The following is an 18824-nucleotide window of genomic DNA, read 5'->3' on the forward strand; positions in this document are numbered from 1 at the left end:
TGCTCATAGTTTTGATTTTTCAATCCATTTTCTCCTTTCAGATAGCAAGAGCCAAATCCTCAGCTTGCCTAAATGAGCACAGACTCATTCAGCAGCACTGCACCAATTTAAAGCAACTGAGAGTCCTTGTATGTAAAACATATAATTTCCTACACTCATCAGGTTTGATAGTTGTGCTGGCAAAGGTGTGGCAGCCACTTCTTTGGATGTTGCTATTGAAATAAAGAAATTGGTCTTAATTCTCCAGCCTACTGATTTGTTCTTACAGAGAATCAGGTGGCAATTCTCAAGGATAAAAGTGTTGGGAAGATACTGGGGAAGGAAAGCATGTGAAAGGCCAAATTGACAAAAACCCAACCAACCAACCAACCCCCACCCTGCCACATATAGGTATTATTTAAAAATAAATATTAACTATTTTTTTTGGTTGGTTGGTTATTTAATAAATGAAACAAAGAAACTTGGGCATCTCATTAGACTTTCTTCTAATGGGAAGATAAGAAATGAAATTTTATTGAGGAGTATAAACATCTATTAATTCAACAGATTATTTATATATCTTGGAGATGGCTAGCTCTAATTTGGGTTTAAAACACTCCCATATGATGAAGATGGATCCAAAAGTTAAATTTTACATGTTAAAAATGAGCAGAAGATAGTCTCACCATCACGGAATTTGTCTTTAGAGGTTTACACAGGCATCTAACCTTACATGCTACAATCATGAGATAACCCAGAATGTGTAAAAGTTGATCTATCACCTCTTTTGCAGAAGGACTGGAACTGGCAAAACTGAGGACACATGCATTTTTTTATTTCAAGTTTTATTGTCATTTCCAATGTCGATACAAGCAACAATAGTTCCTTACTCTAATGTGATAGGCTGCATCAATGTTTTTTCTGGCATTATTCTCTCATTTTTCTAGACCAATTGTTACTATGAATTATATATGAAGATTTGTGTGTTGTCTTTGTTTCAAGGTAGCTTTTTTCCTTCATTTACTAAAAATGTTTCCTTTATTAAGAAGGAACATGAAGACTGAAAGGAGATAACAGATTATGTGATGTTCTAAACTATAAAATATTGTGAAGTTTCTATCAGGCTATTTGGGCTAATAAGGTGAGAAAAAATACATTTAGATAGATTTGACAACATTTGTAAAGAAAGAGAAATTTAAACACAGAGAGGTAATAACAGATACAAAAAAAAAATTACTTTTAAACTTTTTCATTAGTTATACAGAAAAACATTTGCTGTATCGCAGTATATCCTTTACATAGATCATCACAGATATGTATAAATACAGTCAAGAGCAAACACAAGATGAATTAATCCTACTTCAAGAAACAGATGGTCCTTCCAGGAATATGTTATTTATTTTGGCATATTCTACATTGATAGCAGTCCTTTAACACACTTGTTACATTTCTGAAGAACATCACACTTGGATTTCCTGCTTCAATACACACGACATATTGATGTCCTTGCAATGAGCATTCTAAAATGCCTTATTATTCCGCTAGGTCCACTGCTTTCTCAAGTCTCAACCCAGATATGGAACCAGTAATTTTCTTTTCCTAAAAAGAGAATTTTCATAATAGTCCCAATGTAAAAATCAACCTATCCATTTTTAAAGGATGACTGTTGTGATTCTATTATTTCATGCAAAGCTCACACTTATCTTGCTGACATTCTTATTTTCTATTTGGGACCTAGCAATAGAAACAATCCTGTGATCCGTATTCTTTGCATGCTTCAGCAGAGTCTTGGGAAAACACATTGCACATGTAGGTCTTTTTTATGACCATGGGCATGCAGTCAGTCACTTGGGCTTTCTTTTTTTTTTTAAAGACAATGTTTAGGCCCCATCTTATAGAATCATAGAATCACTAGAAAAGTCTTCTAAGATCATCAAGTCCAACCAGCAACCCAACACTACCCTGACCACTAAAATACATCTACGTGTTTTTTGAACACCTGAAGGGATGGTGACTCCACCGCTTACCTGGGCAGCTTGTTCCAATGCATGACTACTCTTTCAGTAAAGGAACTTTTCTATAGTGACATTGTGCAGCTGCACACAGGCTGAGCCTGTACTACTGTTAAAATTAAATTTGACAAGTGCCATGAGCACTCTATTAAATGAAGCAATGGCAAGACTTAAATGAAATAAACTTCAATTCCTTTCCTTATATTTCAGTGACCGAATTAAGCAGTATGTAAAGGATATTCCTATACATATAAATTCCTTATTAGTTGTCCAAGTTAATTAGCATTTCAGTAGCAAAAATGTCAGTATAAAAGGAAAGTATATTGCACATGGTTCATATAAGGTTTCAGTCTTCTGAAATCCTTATAAAATTCTGGAATGTCACAGAGTTTCAGAAAGGCCAGGAAAACTTATCTGAACAACGTTTTCTGACAAATAGAAATAGACCTGTCTCTACCAATGCCGAAGATTAGACCCAGAAGTAATTGAAATCTGAAAATTTAAGGTAGAAAGCACAAGCAGGTTAGGACAGAGGAGGCATACAAGGAGAAGTATCACTCTGAATTTGATTAAAATGTATACCTACCTCAAGCCTCCGTTACTAACTGTTATTGGAGACATGGCTCTATCTAGATAGCTTATTGTGACTGTGTTATATCTATATGGCTAAATGCATCTCTCCTGGGGAACAACTATACACCTCTGGGCAGGTGCTGCAGTGTGCCTTCACATGCATTATTTGGCTGTCCCCATCTAGAGTAGTCTGGCCTTATCTATATTGCATAGCACTTCCATGGGTCTTCTTTCTGCCCCATGTTTGTGGGCCTAGAACACAATGGATTTTTTGTGCATTGTTGGTTTGGTTTTTTGGGGCTATTTTTCCAGTTCAAAATACTGTGAGAGCAATACTTTTCTCCATGAGCACAGCAGTTATATGTCACATACTAAGAAAGTTATTGCAGGTCCTGGGCATGATGCAAAGGTATTTGGGGTGTTAGTGCAAATCTTGCCAGAAGTATCAAATACACAAAATTAATTGAAATCTTGTCTATTTTTTCCAATAATAAGAGGCCTTCAAAATGAACTATCCCTCAAACCATTGCTGGGCTTTGTGTGATGGAGAGCTGTTAGTATACATCAAGAGGAAATCAGGGAGTGAATGAAGATTTCCAGTCTGCAAGACTTTCATAGAATTATAACATCATAGAATGGTCTGGGCCGGAAGAGACCTGCAAAGGTCATCTTGTTCAACATCCCCACAGTCAGCAGGGACATCCCCAACTAGACCAGGTTGCCCAGGGCCTCATTGAACTTCACCTTGAATATCACCAGGGAAGGGGCCTCAATAGAATAGAATAGAATAGAATAGAATAGAATAGAATAGAATAGAATAGAATAGAATAGAATAGAATAGAATAGAATAGAATAGAATAGAATAGAATAGAATAAACCAGGTTGGAAAATACCTTTGAGATTGTCAAGTCCAACCTATCACCAAACAGTACCTAATCAACTAAACCATGGCAACAAGTGCCTCATCCAGTCTCTTTCTAGACAACTTCAGTGATGGTGACTCCACCACCTCCCTGGGCAGCCCATTCCAATGGCCAATCACTGTTTCTGTGAAGAACTTCTTCCTAACAGCCAGCCTAAACCTCCCCTGGCACAGCTTCAGACTGTGTCCTCTTGTTCTGTTGGCGATTGCCTGGGAGAAGAGACCAACCCCCACCTGGCTACAACCTCCCTTCAAGTAGTTGTAGAGAGCAATAAGGTCTCCCCTGAGCCTCCTCTTCTCCAGGCTAAGCAACCCCATGTTGTAACTTCTGTGAGGTGTCTTGAGCACAGCAATCATGAAACGACGGAGTTCTCAACTGCTGAAGAAGTAAGTAGGGGGGGGTTAGCAGAACTGCCAACCTTGGACTTTAAGCAGGCAGACTTTGGCCTGTTTTGGCGACAGGATGACAGTCCCTTGGAAGGCAGTCCCAAGGGGCCAAGGAGTCCAGGAAGTCTGAACAGTCTTCAAGAAGAAAATATTAAAGGTGCAGGAACAGGCCATTCCCACATGCTAAAAGACAAGTCAACAGAGAATGCCAGCCTGGGTGAATAGAGAGGTTTGGCTGCAACTCAGAGAGAAAGGAGGGTTTATGGCCTTTGGAAGATGGAGCAGGCCACTTAGGAGGACTAAAAGGTTGTTGTGAGTCTGTAAAGAGAGAAATTTAGAAGGGTCAAAGCCAACTAGAAATTAATGTCTCTTCAGCTGTTAAAGGCAACAAGAAATGCTTCTATAATATTAGCAACAATTGGAGGACTAAGGAGAATCTCTGTCCTTTGTTGGATGCTAGGGGTACATAGTGGTCAAGGATGAGGAAAAGGCTGAGGTACCCAATATCTTCTTTGCCTCAGTCCTTAGTGTCAGGACCAATTGTTCACTGGACATCCAGCCCTCTGAGTTGAAAGATAGAGATAGCAAGCAGAATAAAGCCCCCAGAATCCAAGAGGACAGTGTTGGTGACCTGCTGCACCATTTAGGAATATACAGGTCTACAGAGCTGGATAGCATACACCCAAGGGTACTGAGGAATCTGGCAGAAATGCTCACCATCACTTACCAGGAGTCCTGGCTAATCGTGAAGGTCTCAGTTGATTGGAGATTGGCAAATGTGATGCCCATCTACAAGAAGGGCCAGAAGGAGGATCCAGGGAACCACAGACCTGTCAGTCTGACCTTAGTGCCAGGGAAAGTCATGGAGCAGATTATCTTGGGTGTCATTACACAGCACATGCAGGGAAACCAGATGATCAAGCCCAGTCAGCATAAGTCCATGAAGGGCAGGTCCTGCTTGACTAACCTGTCACCTGTCTCTTTCCACAACAAGGTGACATGCTTAGTGGATGAGGGAAAGGATGTGGATGTCATCTACCTGGACTTTAGTCAACCATTTCACACTGTCTTCTGCAGCATCCTCCTGAAGAAACTGGCTACTCATTGCTTGGATGGTTAGACACTTTACTTGGTAGAAAATTGGCTGGATAGCCAAGGCCAAAGAATGGCAGAGAATGGAGTTAAATCCAGTTCATGGCCAGTCACAAGTGGTGTTCCGCAGAGCTCAGTATCATCATCAGTGATCTGGATGAGGGGATTGAGAGTATCCTCAGTAACTTGCAGATAACACTATGTCAGGAGGGAGTGTTGATCTGTTTGAGGATAGGAAGGCTCTACAGAAGGACATGGACAAGCTGGATTGATGGGCTGAGGCCAGTTGTATGAGATTCAGCAAGGTCAAGTGCACTGGAGTTGCAACAACCCCATGTGAAGCTACAGGCTCAGGGAAGAGTGGCTGGAAAGCTGCCCAGTGAAAAAAGACCTGGAGGTGTTGATCGACAGGCATGTGAACATGCGACAGTAGTCTGCACAAGTGGCCAAGAAGGTTAACAGCACCCTGGTCTGTATCAGGAACAGTGTGACAAGCAGGACTGGAGAAGTGATTGTTCCCTCATACTCAGCACACATATTGAGTGAGACCACATCTCAAGTACTGTGTTCCATTTTGGGGTCTTTACTATAAAAAAGATATTGAGTTGGTGGTGTGCATCCAAAGAAGGGCAAAGAAGCTACTAAAGGGTCTGGAGAACATGTCACATGAGGAGTGGCTAAGAAAACTGAGATTGTTTAGTCTGGAGAAAAGGAACCGAAGAGGAAACGTCATTGCTCTGTACCACTACCTGAAAGGAGGTTGACGTGGGGTGGATGTTGGTCTCTTCTCCCCAGTAACAAGTGACAGGACAAGAGGAAATGTCCTTAAGTTGCATCAGGGGAGGTTTACATTGGGTATTTGAAGAAACTTCTTCACTAAAAAGGTTATCGAATGCTGGAATGGCCTCCCAGGGAAGTGGTTGGATCACCATCCCTAGCATGAGACTTGGTAGAGTCAGATAATGGTTGGACTCAACGACCTTAAAGACCTTTTCCAGATGAAAGTATTCTCTGATTCAGAGCTAAGTATATCAGATAGGAATAATGAGAGAAACAACTTTGATATCATTCTTTCAGAAGCTTGTCGGATCAAATTGTAGAGAAGGCATGGATATTCAGATCTATAAATGTAATACCACTTAATGTAGATAGCACTGTGTAATGCAAATGGCTTGAACGTGAACAGCAGTATGCCATGTGAGATTGTACAATGAAACCACAAATGTAAATATTAATCTTTGTCCAGACAAGCACATCACTGGTGCAGGCAAGTTATTACTTCCCTAAATTCTATTTACCGATGTCTAACTACAGTAACTGAATGTTTGGTTTGAACATGTATTTTAAAGGTTGCCTTAGCTCAGCTATTCCAGTAGCTCTATCTTGAACAAAACCCCAGCCTAGACAAAAACTGCAGCTGTGAATTTTTAGGGAGGGTCTTCATGTGTTTATACAAAGCATTGAGACTGAAGATTGACTACAAGTGCTGGTGAGTGCCTGCAATTGAAATGATTCTTACAGTTCTGTTTAATTGCACTGTTCAGGTAAGACCCCATTATTTGCTGCAAACCCCTGCTTACACCAATTTGTTAAGCATAAAATAACATCAGTTATTTTTCAAAAATATTTTTCCAAGGTGTAGATTTACTACATTGTGAATAAATATTAAAATAGGAAAAAAAAAAAAAAAAAAAAAAAAGTAGGGGGATGGTGACTGAAGTTTAAAAGTACATAAATCACTTCAGAAATATAATTTGCAAATTCAGTGTGTGAAGTAATTATTCAAAGCATGGCTGAGTTATAGCACTTGAGAGACTTTGATCTGACAACTGGAAGAAATATAAAGAAGCTACTGGGTATCAAGCTACAGTGTTAGGAGGTAAAATGTTTCTCCATACCAGTCACAAGTTTGATTACTTCTTTTTTTTTCCACTGACAGACCCAAATTAAAATAAATGGGCCACATCAAAGCAAATTTCACATACACAGAGCACTTAAGAATATATTGTTCCCATAGTGCAGGAGTATCATGGAATGTATTAACAAAGCTGTTCAAGTTTTTTGTTTCACTGGGAAATACATTGGGAATGAAAAATTGAATACATAACAAGAGCTTATTATTTTCTATTTTAGATGCTAAATTTAGAGATTTTGAAATAGTTTTGAAATTATTTTTACAAGAATGTATATGTCTATCCAGACTTACAGCAGCATGTGACAAGAAAAATAGCTCTAGTACAAAACCCCAACATAAAGAGTAGTCAAATATTAACTGACTTATTAACACTGTCATTCCTCATTCTCAATATGAAGAATTTCAGTTTGAGTAACAGAGAGATTGTTCTACTAATCTATATAGGTTTGAGATTGCTGAAATTGACTTGAGATACTTTTGAAGTAACTAAATGTGCTTTTAGACTGACTAATTGCAAGAATAAAAATGAAAATATAAAATATTTATTGTATAATTTATGCAACTTTTGTTACAAATTTAAACTTTTTAGGGCAAAAATGCCACTATTGTTAAAGCAAATTATTAAGTCACAATATAGTGCTACCACAACCTGGGAAACATGTCTGGGGCTGGTCCATCATACTGGAAGTGATATCAATAAGCACACAGTCAGAAACCAGGAGTAAGTATCAGCATACCCAGAGTTAACATCTCTAATAATTTGCCTTAAATAAGGGGGAAAAAAACCAACAACAAACTCCACACACAAAGCTGAAGTGTCATTGTTACATCACCTGTGTCAAGGATTTCAAAAATACAGGTGAAGTTTATTGTCTAGTCTGTATCCAATAGTATGGATAAATATTTTGTACCCAAAAAGTAAACAAATTAAGAGCAACATAGAAGAGTATTCCTCCAACTATCCTAATTCCAGCTGATAGAGAGAGGTCTTGCACTGCTCTTAATCTGCAGTGTAATGATATCACTCTTCCCCTTCCCTCTTTCTCAACTTCCCTAAGCTACCTTCCAGTATATTTCTCTGTTTCACACAGACTCCCCTTCTTCTCATGGTAGCAATCAGCAGAGAAAACACATAATTGCTTACTTTTACAAAGAACTAGGACAAAAAATCCTCCTTTTCATCCATTTGAGTGGCTAGCCAAATAGAGACGCTTCATTGGCTGCTGCTGCTGTTATTTAGCCATGACTCCTCTGCATATGGTATACACTAACAATGAAGGAGCCTCATTCTCCTATCCCCACTGACTAAATTGCATGAATGACTAAGCAGTCTTGCAGCAGTAGGCTCCAGAAACAACCCTTTGTCTGTGTGAGCCAGTGGTGCCTGTGCGTAGGCTGGAGATGTAGGAAAAAGGTGAACTATGTAAGAGAAGGAGAAGAGTAGTTAATGTACTAGCACATCCTGTGGGAAACATACCTAAAAGCTAGTCAATTCAGAGGATGTGAACACTGTTTTTCTGTGCAATTCACTAGTGAAATTACCCTTAAAAGGATTGTTTCAAGGCAGCCCTTTCATTCTTCAGACTCTGAGACTTTCAGGTCCCCAGCACTTCAGATCTTATTTACCTCACAGCAATGAAGGAGCTAGAAACTCACATGAACTATCAAGGCTAAGTATTAGTCCTAAAGCAAAAAAGTATAATCTTTCTTTCTGCAGATAAAACCAAAGCACAATCTTAAAGCAATGAAATGTCTCAATTGCAGTTCTAGACACAATGTGCTTTGCCTCAGCATATCCTTCCTGAGGCCCTGCTTCCTTCCAAACATCGGTGCTGGTTTGCAGGCACCCAATCTCAGTTCTCAGACTACAATTTGCTGAGTTCTCATGTCACCAAAACTTTGTTTTGCAATCCACCCATTCCCACAACTTTCCAAAGTTTGCCTCTGTCTCCTGCAAGGCAGGAATGATCGTCCAACAGGGTTGAACAGTAAAAGCAGAGTCTGTTTGGAAATGTAAAAGAAACAAAACAAACAAAACAAAACAAAACAAACAAACAAACAAACAAACAAAAAAACACCCACCAAAAAACCACCCCAACCAAACACCCCACCCCACCAAACAAAAAAACAGAGGGAAAATAGAGAAATTAAACAAAACTCCTTATTTGCTCTACATGAATCCATATAAGCACACAAGATTAGGGAATGTCAACCCTCAAATGGAGTGTATTGTTTTTCATACAAGTTTCTTTAAAATTCACGTGTCTACAATCCTAAGACATAAATAATGATTTTCCTTTTTGAGATTTCCTTACCTTGCATAAAAATTCATTGAGAAAACAATAAAATAAAAAAAGCTTGTGTTCTCACTCACAATACAGAAATAATTTTCTATAACTAGTTTTCCAGAACTTCATCAGCACAAAAAGTGTTGCAGGATGCCTGAAAAATAAAACATCAGGCAATCCAGAATATTATTAACCCTAATTATATTTCTTATGCACTTTCTTCAATACCTTACATGTAGAAAGATTATGTGGTTGTAGCCTCCTTGTTGCCTCAGCTCTGTTTCCTTTCTATACATTTGTTTACTGTGACAAAACAAAAGTATGTGATTCAGAAGATAAACCTGGAGGAAGGATGTAAAGAAGCAGGAAAACAGTGAAAAGCAGGCAGAGTAGGAATCTTCATGAATACAAGTGAAAGGTAAAGGGATATAAGAAAGTACAAAAGGGAGGAAAGCAGAAAAGGTGAAATGTCTCATGAAAAGGCAGCTTTAGCTTTAAAGCTTTAGCTTTAAAGAACATTGTTTAAATGTTGCATTAACTAGTGGTCAAAGCTTTATTGAGCCTGTATAAATACAGCCATCATAAGCACTGGTACCTCTGTAGACACCATTTTTTAAATTTTCTGATGTTTCCTTCTGTGTGTTATATAGATATAATATTCTTCTCCAATGGATGAAGCACTTTGAATTTTTGTAAATTCTTATGTTTTCTTACTGCAATTAATGTGTTACATACACCTGCAGGTATTTAATATTGATTTTCTTTCAAACAATATTCAAATTGCATAACCCTCATTTCTGGCAGAAAAGTGATGAGTAGTTCACTAAGATGCTCACTTGCTTTCCTTTCATCACTTTGCTTTACCAGCAGGTTATTTTCAGAATCTTCTGTTCTCTGTCCTCTTTTGTTTGAAGGAAAAGAAAAAAATACTGATATGATTGCTAGCAACCTTTAGTAACCTTTGAAGCTCCTTGAAGTTGCTCATTTTCTGTCAGATATCCAGTGAAATCAAGTAATTACAGAGGATATACACCACCATCTGTGGTTCTCCATGTTCTGAATTCAGGGCCTATATGATACCAATATCAAGCCTCATGAAAAATATTATTGCTCATTCTTTAAACAAAGTCTTCAGAAAAGACCATCTCTCTGTCTTAGGTGGCTCTGGATACACTTGTTTCTTTTGTAGTTTCCCACAAAATATGTGTCATTCTATATTACTACCTGCAGCTCAGAAGATGTCACTCATTATATTGTAGACATGGTGACAAATGAAAACTTCTAACAGCATGGATCCAGTTTCTTTTGATGTCCTTTTCCCTAATCGTCACAGCTTGCTCTTCCTCAGTGCTCTCTGATTACTCTTCTGTGGGGTTCCATGGTGCTCCTTCCTGAATCTGAGCTGCAGAAAAATCTTAAATCTGGTTGTTCAAGGAGTAATTTTATTTTTCCCTTTTTTGCAACTGAAAATTGGTGGTAAGTTTCAAAAATAAAATTACCAACTCTTTTGTGAAAGTCCCTACAGAAGGAAATTTAATGCTGTTCATCTTACACTTAAAAAGCAGGAAAGGGAAAGTTAATGGTACAAGACAAAGCCAAACATGAGAAAAACGTGGCTGCACATGAAATAATACCTGAAAGTTTGACACAGTATCACTTCCTCCCACCCTCTTAGGTTAAGCTTTCGATTTAAGATTGTGGAACTGTACTAACTGCCAGTGGAAAGTGTTTTCATCGGTGGTATACTGCAGGGGGGGAAAGGAAGCCGTCAGAAATTTGTGATTTAGAGGCGCGATATCTGCAAGCACATCCATGTAGCATGAGCCAGAAGGGGGAGCTCTCAGTACACCAGCCAAAAAAGACGTTAAGTTCCAGTGCAGCAATGGTACAAAGCCAGGAATGATCAGCAGGAAAAGGGTACAATTTTCTCATCTGCAGAATCTGACCGTCCGTGTTTACTGGCACAACAGTTTTCTAAAAATTGCATCTTGTGTTCATCAAAACTGTTCTTGATCGCTGGTAATATGTGATACCTTGTTTGTTGGATTACACGGGAAAATCTAACTTGATTCAGCAAGCAACTATAGCAAACAGCTAAAGTAAGAGCAAGGAAAACATCGTCAACAAGTCCTAGATCCAAGAAGTGTTGCATAGCAAGAGAAGCATGCATAAAATCTCTGTCTCATTTCTCTCTGTTAGGTCTTTACTTCATGTGCTTGCAGATCAGCACCACAACTTTCTCCTGCCCTGTGGCTCTATATGCCAAGTGCAAACCATGCCTGTGATCTACTGACAGCAAGATCACTAGAAATCACATTCCTCTGGAGTTTTTTTTCTCATTTATTGCAAGGTGCTGTACTCACTCAACTTGAAATGGAGACACTTGGGATGTCTGAAAAGGAAGCAGCTAATTACACAGTTATAGAGTAGCTACGCATGCAAGTATCATGACAAAGAAGTTAGTTTTATAAGTAAACCAAAACACCAAATCAGTCAGGAAAAATTCATCTAGCCATTGCTGCCTAGCAATTTTATAGCAGGTAACAAGAAGAACGTGTAGAAGGATTGAAAGGGAGGTTTACTAGATGTAAGACAGGCTAAACATGGAGACTGTATGTATTTTGAATCATTACTCATCATAAATTCATAATAAAACAATTATTTCTAGGCAAAACATGTATAAAACTACCTAATTTCATTTGTCTGATAATTCTGCAAATATTACATATTCAATAGATAATTTAATGGAACATCATTTATCTTTTTATAATGATTTGGATTCAGCCTACTGAATACTGTAAACAAGTGGATTTTAGGTAAGTTACAATAAAAAAAGAAAGATCATAAATAAAAACAATACTTTAGAAACATCAGCAGTGAATGCCGATTATTACTTACTAACTGTTGATGATTGTTCACTGAAATTAGAAAAATAAATAATTGAATTAAGTCAGATTATGATAAAAGTGAGAATAGATGGAAAAAAAGATTTCCTAGAATGGTCCAGGGCATAGAAAGATGAAGCTTGTTTAATTTAGCAAACCAGATGTTGAGAAATGAGTACACACTGGAGAAGACAAAGAGCTAGTGAAGCTGAAAAACCAAAGTTCATCCAAGAATGATAACAAAAAAAAAAAATTAGTCTCGAGTAAGATTAGATTGGAATATTAGAAGGATTCTAAGAGAAATAAGATAGCAGTTTGACTACTTTTAAGATCAAACTGGGTAAGTTTCTAAATGGAACTATATGACATGGCTGTCAGTAATATGAGAGAGCTGTTACCCAGAAGGTTGTGGCTGCTCCTCATTACCCAGGTTAACCTTTCTTATCTCATGTCCTTACCAAACAGAGGCCTGTCAGTGCTGGTTGGTATTCCACAAAGAAAACAAACAAACAAAAGGCTAAATTTGTCAAATGCATTTTAGAAGTAAATTATCCACTGCAAATTATTCACTAGTTTTATTATTATATAAGTCATGTAGTGAATGAAGTTCATCTGATATTAATGAATTCTCTTAGTAGGACTAAATTAAAGATTTGTGGTTAAGCACTAAGATAACATGCATCAGACTCTCATAGAATGTTGGCTAGTATTTGCTACCCTCATACAAAGACTTTTGCATCTTCTTTTTTCCTTTTTTTTTTTTTTCTTTTAATGGGACACATATTTTCTATCAAAGATGTATGTAAAACTTCTTTTCTAGCAAAGATGTATGTAAAACTTCTTTTAAGTTCTTAAGTTAAAATGCACTTTGAAAGTAAGAAGTGCTAGGTCCAAAATCTGTGTGTATTGATACATCTTCAAGGCACTCCACTGACCTGGCTCCCAGTCTCTGGTGAAAGCTATTTATGTATAATGAGATAAAGATATACAGTTATAGAGAAACATCGAAACTGTGATTCCAGAGTTGTAGATAAACAAACACAATAGTCTTACTTATCTGTGGAAATGAACAAGGGAGCATCAGTAACAGAAAACATGAAATGTCACAGCAAAACCAGACTCCACACCTTGGAAATAGCTGCATGCAGATATTTTAAAAACAAAACAAAACAGCAGTGTATTTTTACTTAAAGGAAGGATCTAGAAGGTTGTTTTGAAAAATGCTCAGCTGCTAAACACAGAATACACAAATGTACAGGCAAGAATTTGCAGTTGGCTAAAAGTTAGAGAAAAGGCAAAGCAAATTTATCATAAATATCTCCATTTCAAACAGGAAAAATACAGGATTTTCTTAGTAATACAAGAAAGCAAAATCTCTTCCACAGTGAATTACTTCCATTTTCTTCCTCAAGGGGAAGGCCCCTTACTTAAACACATTACAGAACAGCATTTGGGAAGTAGCTGGAGAGATAGGCGCTCCTGGAAGCTAGATGATACATTTCCTGGGGTACCACACACACACCTATTTACCTGGCTACTCTTTTTTTTTTTCTTTTTTTCCCCACAAAGCTCATTTCTGGTGTTTTGTGGTGGTTTTGATCCAGACCAGATTTCAGGTACGCAGGTGTGAATCACTGAAATTAGCCCAGACATGCTGTAGTTAGCCACATTTTCCCCTTGTCCAAATCATCTCAGTCTGCACAGTCCAAAACCAGTCAAGTGGAGAAAGTGGAAGAGCCTACCCTTACACAGTGGTGAGTAATTTACAGTTAAGTACTTTTAAAATTAATTGCCCATTTGCAGATGCCAGTCTTCATGTTCTATTGCTTACACTTATAAATTAAAAGAATATTTACCTAGAAGTGTAAGTCATGTTAAAGGTCTGCAAGTAGAGCAACACAATCAGAAAGAGCGAGAAAGAACGAAAGAAAAACTAATCAGTGAAATGAACCCCCTTGTTCCCATGAGATAAGAGAGAAGGAAGTGAAGGTCTGAGTCATTTGTATATTTAGTTGTGGGGGGTTATGGGAGGTACTCACCTAAAATGAAAATGGCTGCCAATACAAAATCTTTGGTAGATGGAGATGCATAGTAGATAACATGGTAGCCAGTGTCTCCCTTGGAGCACTTTAACAACTTGGTTTGAATTCATAAACGGTCTGATTGTACATGTGCAAATGCTTCCATATAAAGGTTAGGCACCCATTGTTATTGCAGCATCTGTTAAAAAAGATAGCCATATCGGTTGCTAGGAGATGGCAGACTTCTCCTGGAGAAAAATCACTCCTGATAAAAAAAAATGATTTTACATAAAGACCCTCTTAAATATAAATATCTTTGACAGCAGCTATTATTATTCACTGAGTTCCTTTGCAACTGAATAAATGGCAGAAAAATATATTATTTGAATACCATTATATCCTAAAGTGTTAAATACATTTTTCTCTCTTTCTACCCTCCCTTTTTTTGTTACTCTGAAGTGATATTTGCTTCCAGCTAAAATTGCTGCCTTCCTTTTTCTATAGACCATTCCATGAAAGAAGCATTTGGAAAACTGAGTTTAAAAAATGAACTCATTCGTCTTCCGTTTCACTGTAAAACCAGCTTCACTTAAAATCAATTGTACAGTAGGATAAACATTTTATTGGGAAGGAACTTGGATGCAAAAAGTCCCCCCCAAAAAAACCTGCAGCAAGTCTTCACAAATGGATGGCTGGGAGAAGGCAGGTGGGAGATTGCACCACATGAAAGCAACCAACCATCCAATTTCATTTCAATAACATTTGTAATTTTCTTCCTACTGGGGTGGCTGGAAGTACAGCTGCCCTATATTTGTGCCCATGTGTCCAGCTTTTGGTGAAAATGACCTTAACAAATAAAACATGAAACAAACTATATACTTGCTGTTTTAAACTTGTGTAGTCAATAAATGAAACAATAATCTTTCCTAATTTAGTGTGCTCAGACTTCCTATTGTGGACATGAGAACTCCCCAGCTGCAGAACACAAAGGCATTCTGCCTGCACAATATGGGGTTTCAGCAGCTGTGCCTTCCATTGACTGGAGCTGGGAGAAATGTAGATCAAATACTGACAATAAAAGATCGATGTTGTAAATATTAGCATGAAAAAGAGTGTACCAAACTCTGAGTATGTCCATTTTTTATATGGTTGTAATAAAGTTTCTCAAAAATTTTGCATGCTGGGGCGGGGGGAGGGAGAGGGGGGGCGTGTGCGTGTGCACATGTGTGTGAAGTGCCTCTGAATCAAGCAGCAGCATGTTTCCTTACACAAATATTGACAGGAATCCTTTGGTTTATTTGGAACTTTCCTGAGACGGTTTCAACAATACAGTAATACTTCTTCACTGCTTTTCACACAGTTGTTTCAACTGTTGGCACCAGGAAATCCTTATTGTTTTAATCAATACCACTTGGAGTGATGACATGTTTCTTTTTTTCTTTTAGTGACAGACAAGGTGCATTTCCTCACACAGAGTTCTCATGAGAGACTTTTTGTGCTGTTCTTAGTATAACCAGCAGCAAATATAGAATAGAATAGAATAGAATAGAATAGAATAGAATAGAATAGACCAGGTTGGAAGAGACCTTCAAGATCATCGTGTCCAACCCATCAACCAATCCAACCCACCTAATCAACTAACCCATGGCACCAAGCACCCCATCAAGTCTCCTCCTGAAAATGTATTTGCCAGCGGGCCACAAGAAGGGGTCACTATTTTTTTCCTCTCCTTTTTTATTTATCCTGATTCTTTATGCTTCATTGCTGTACTTGCAAATTCACAGATGACCTGGAGAAAAGCAGTGGAACTACTGTCAACAGTTATACTGAAATAGCTGAGGAATATTTGGAAGATCAGGAATTGTTCATTTAGTGACACTTTGGATTCAACCTGGACGCTGCCTTCCTCCTCCATCTCCTTTGTACCACATAAACTTGAACAAGAAACATACGGTAATTCTATAAATGCATTCTTTAATGCATTAATTACAGACTTGATTAAAGTTATTAGGTTAATTTGAATGTAATATGTGTATGCCAAACTAATATATTGTGATGAATGTTATTATAGTACCATAGTACTATGCTCTGCAATTGGGCATAGTATATAGCACAAACAGAAAGCAGAATGTGAAGAACTTGGTCTCTGCCATCATGCTGGTGACAGCAAGAAACACTCCATTTCCACTGTTCAGAGAACAGACGAGGCCCTCACTCCCTGTACCCACAGATCAGGCAAAGAAGGAATTCTCCACCTGTAGCATTCGTGTAGACATTTGGGACAAACAGAGAGAATGCACTTGTTTCCACAGTGCTATGCGTGTTCATCGTTCATTGCCCAGCACAATGAATAGCTCTTCAAAATAAGCATTTATTTCAAACTTTTATGACTTAACACATGACCTTAAAAGAGCTTAATTTCAGCAGCTGCACATCCATTGATCTGCTGAAGCTTGTGTTTTGACATCCTCTCCATTCTTTTTTTTTCCTACCTTGATCAAGCAAATTTGTAGCTTCCAAGCATTCTGTTAAGCATTTTGTGCTTTCTGAGTAGTAGTTGTTTTTTTTCCACTTCTCTTCTCTTTCTATGATGGAGATTTCCTGTTTGCCTCTCAAAGACCTTGACATCATCGTTCAGTCACAAACTTCCTCTTTCTGCACCATCCTGTACCACTCCAGACAGCACAAATTTTGACAGCAGCTTTTAAGGGACCTTAGAGCTGCCTTCCAGTACCTGAAGAGAATATACAGAAAAGCTGGAGAAGGACTTTTCTGAAGGATCTCTAGAGGCAGGACAAGGGGGAAGGGTTTTAAGCTGAGGGAGAGTAGTTTTAGACTGGAACTTAGGAAGAAATTCTTCAGTATGAGGGTGGTGAAACACTGGAACAGGTTGCCCAGAGTGCTCATGGATAATTCCTTCCATCAGGTGTTGAAAGCCAGGTTGGATGAGGCCTTGAACAACTAAGTCTAGTTGAGAGGCATCCTTGGTTGAAGTAGATGATCTCTGAGGTCCCTTCCAACCTAAGCCATTCTATGAAATTTTGCTTCATAAGGCTCAAGCCTGTAAGTTGCTGAATGCATTTTCCTCTCTTTGATGCTTGACTGTAAGCCACCACATCATGGTCCACATTCCTGCAGTAAAGGCACAAAAAAACTCTAAAACTCTCATCCTATTTTGCTAGTGCAAAACGAATATGGATAACAGAGGGAAGCATAAGTAAAGTGACTTCTCGGTTTTGACAAGATGTAGGTACAACACAAAGCATACAAATGCTTGAATTGTACTGTTTTTTCAAATTCTGAACCAGTTTCTCTGTTGCAAATTTGACCAGTCTTAAAAGACATCAAGAAACCTGTTCAAGGAGGAAAAAAATCCTTATTGACAGTTAGACCTTGGAATAATGCAACAAGCCAGTATATTTTTTAAATTCTGCTACATTATAATCAGTCACTAAGTAAATCCATGAAAACAGGTATTTTTAGAACACTCAAAATTAATCATCTGATTTGGGGTAAATGCAGAGTCTTATTCCCAAAACAATGTTATAAAGCAAACACCTGTATTTGTAAAGAATAGAGATCATGGTAATTTTTCCTGGAAATTCTTCAAAAGAGAGAACTCTGTGAGTGGCAAGTTATTATTGTTATGTTGCAAAATGAATCAAGACCTTCTTTAAAAAAAGTTTATAAAATGAAAAAAAAAAATTAAAGCATGCATAGCACTTTGTGTATTTATAAGACTTAAATTCACAGTAGAAAGCATATAGTAAACATAAAGGGGGGGAAATGCAAAAATATCAGGAAAAATGCCTACAGCCCTAAAGATTACCTTCACTCCCCACCCCCCTTCTTTCTTTTTAAATGTATATAATTTAATTGCTGCTTCATATACAGAAGTAACTTTGGACAGTAGGACTATGACTACAAAATGTACTTGAAAGAGGACTTGGTGAGACTTGTCCACGTTAAGTTTGAACAACGTTTTTTCTGAAATTGCCTTTAAAAATAAAGAAAAGAAGCAGCAATTCTGGACATGCAGGAAATGCCTGGTTTTGTGTGGTAGTCAATCATCAAAATTAGGAAATGTGTTTTGAACTGTCTTGAACTACAGCCCGTTTGACTATGATAGACATTTGGCTCATATCACTGGTGTTTAATGCCGATTCTCTGACTAATAAATGCACATAGCTGGGCAGAACACAGCTGGGTATATGGCTGAGTACAGCCCAAAGCTTTCAAAGTGTTAGGGATAGTAAAATTACCTTTGACTTCAGTGGAATAGGCCATACTTAACTTAAATGACTGGCAAGATTTTTGACATTTATCACATCCATCTCTAAAACCACATCTAATTAGTCGAACTTGCTCCAGCCAAATTAAAAAAAAAAAAATTACAGTATAAATAAATAAATCCCCTGATATCCCAATTTTATGAGCAATAAACAGAGAAAAGTCTGAATTTAAATGCTAGCTTTGACCCCTGTTCCTGACACAAAGTTAATGTGGGGGAAAAAAGAGAAAGAGAGAATTGAGGATGCCTTTTATCAAAAGTCAATTCAAAGCTTGATATACAGTTAAAATCTTTTGCAGCATACATTATCATTAAGATGAAATATTTAGTGGCTCTGTATTCTGGTCATCTTTTGACAATAACCTACAATATCTCAGAGGTGGCGGGTGCTAGAGAATTCAGTCAATTATTAATGAATATCTCATTTTTCAGAAAGAAGGGCTGAAAACTGCTAATTCG

This window comes from Dryobates pubescens, chromosome 7 (genome assembly GCF_014839835.1).
Source record: "Dryobates pubescens isolate bDryPub1 chromosome 7, bDryPub1.pri, whole genome shotgun sequence".
NCBI lineage: Eukaryota > Metazoa > Chordata > Aves > Piciformes > Picidae > Dryobates > Dryobates pubescens.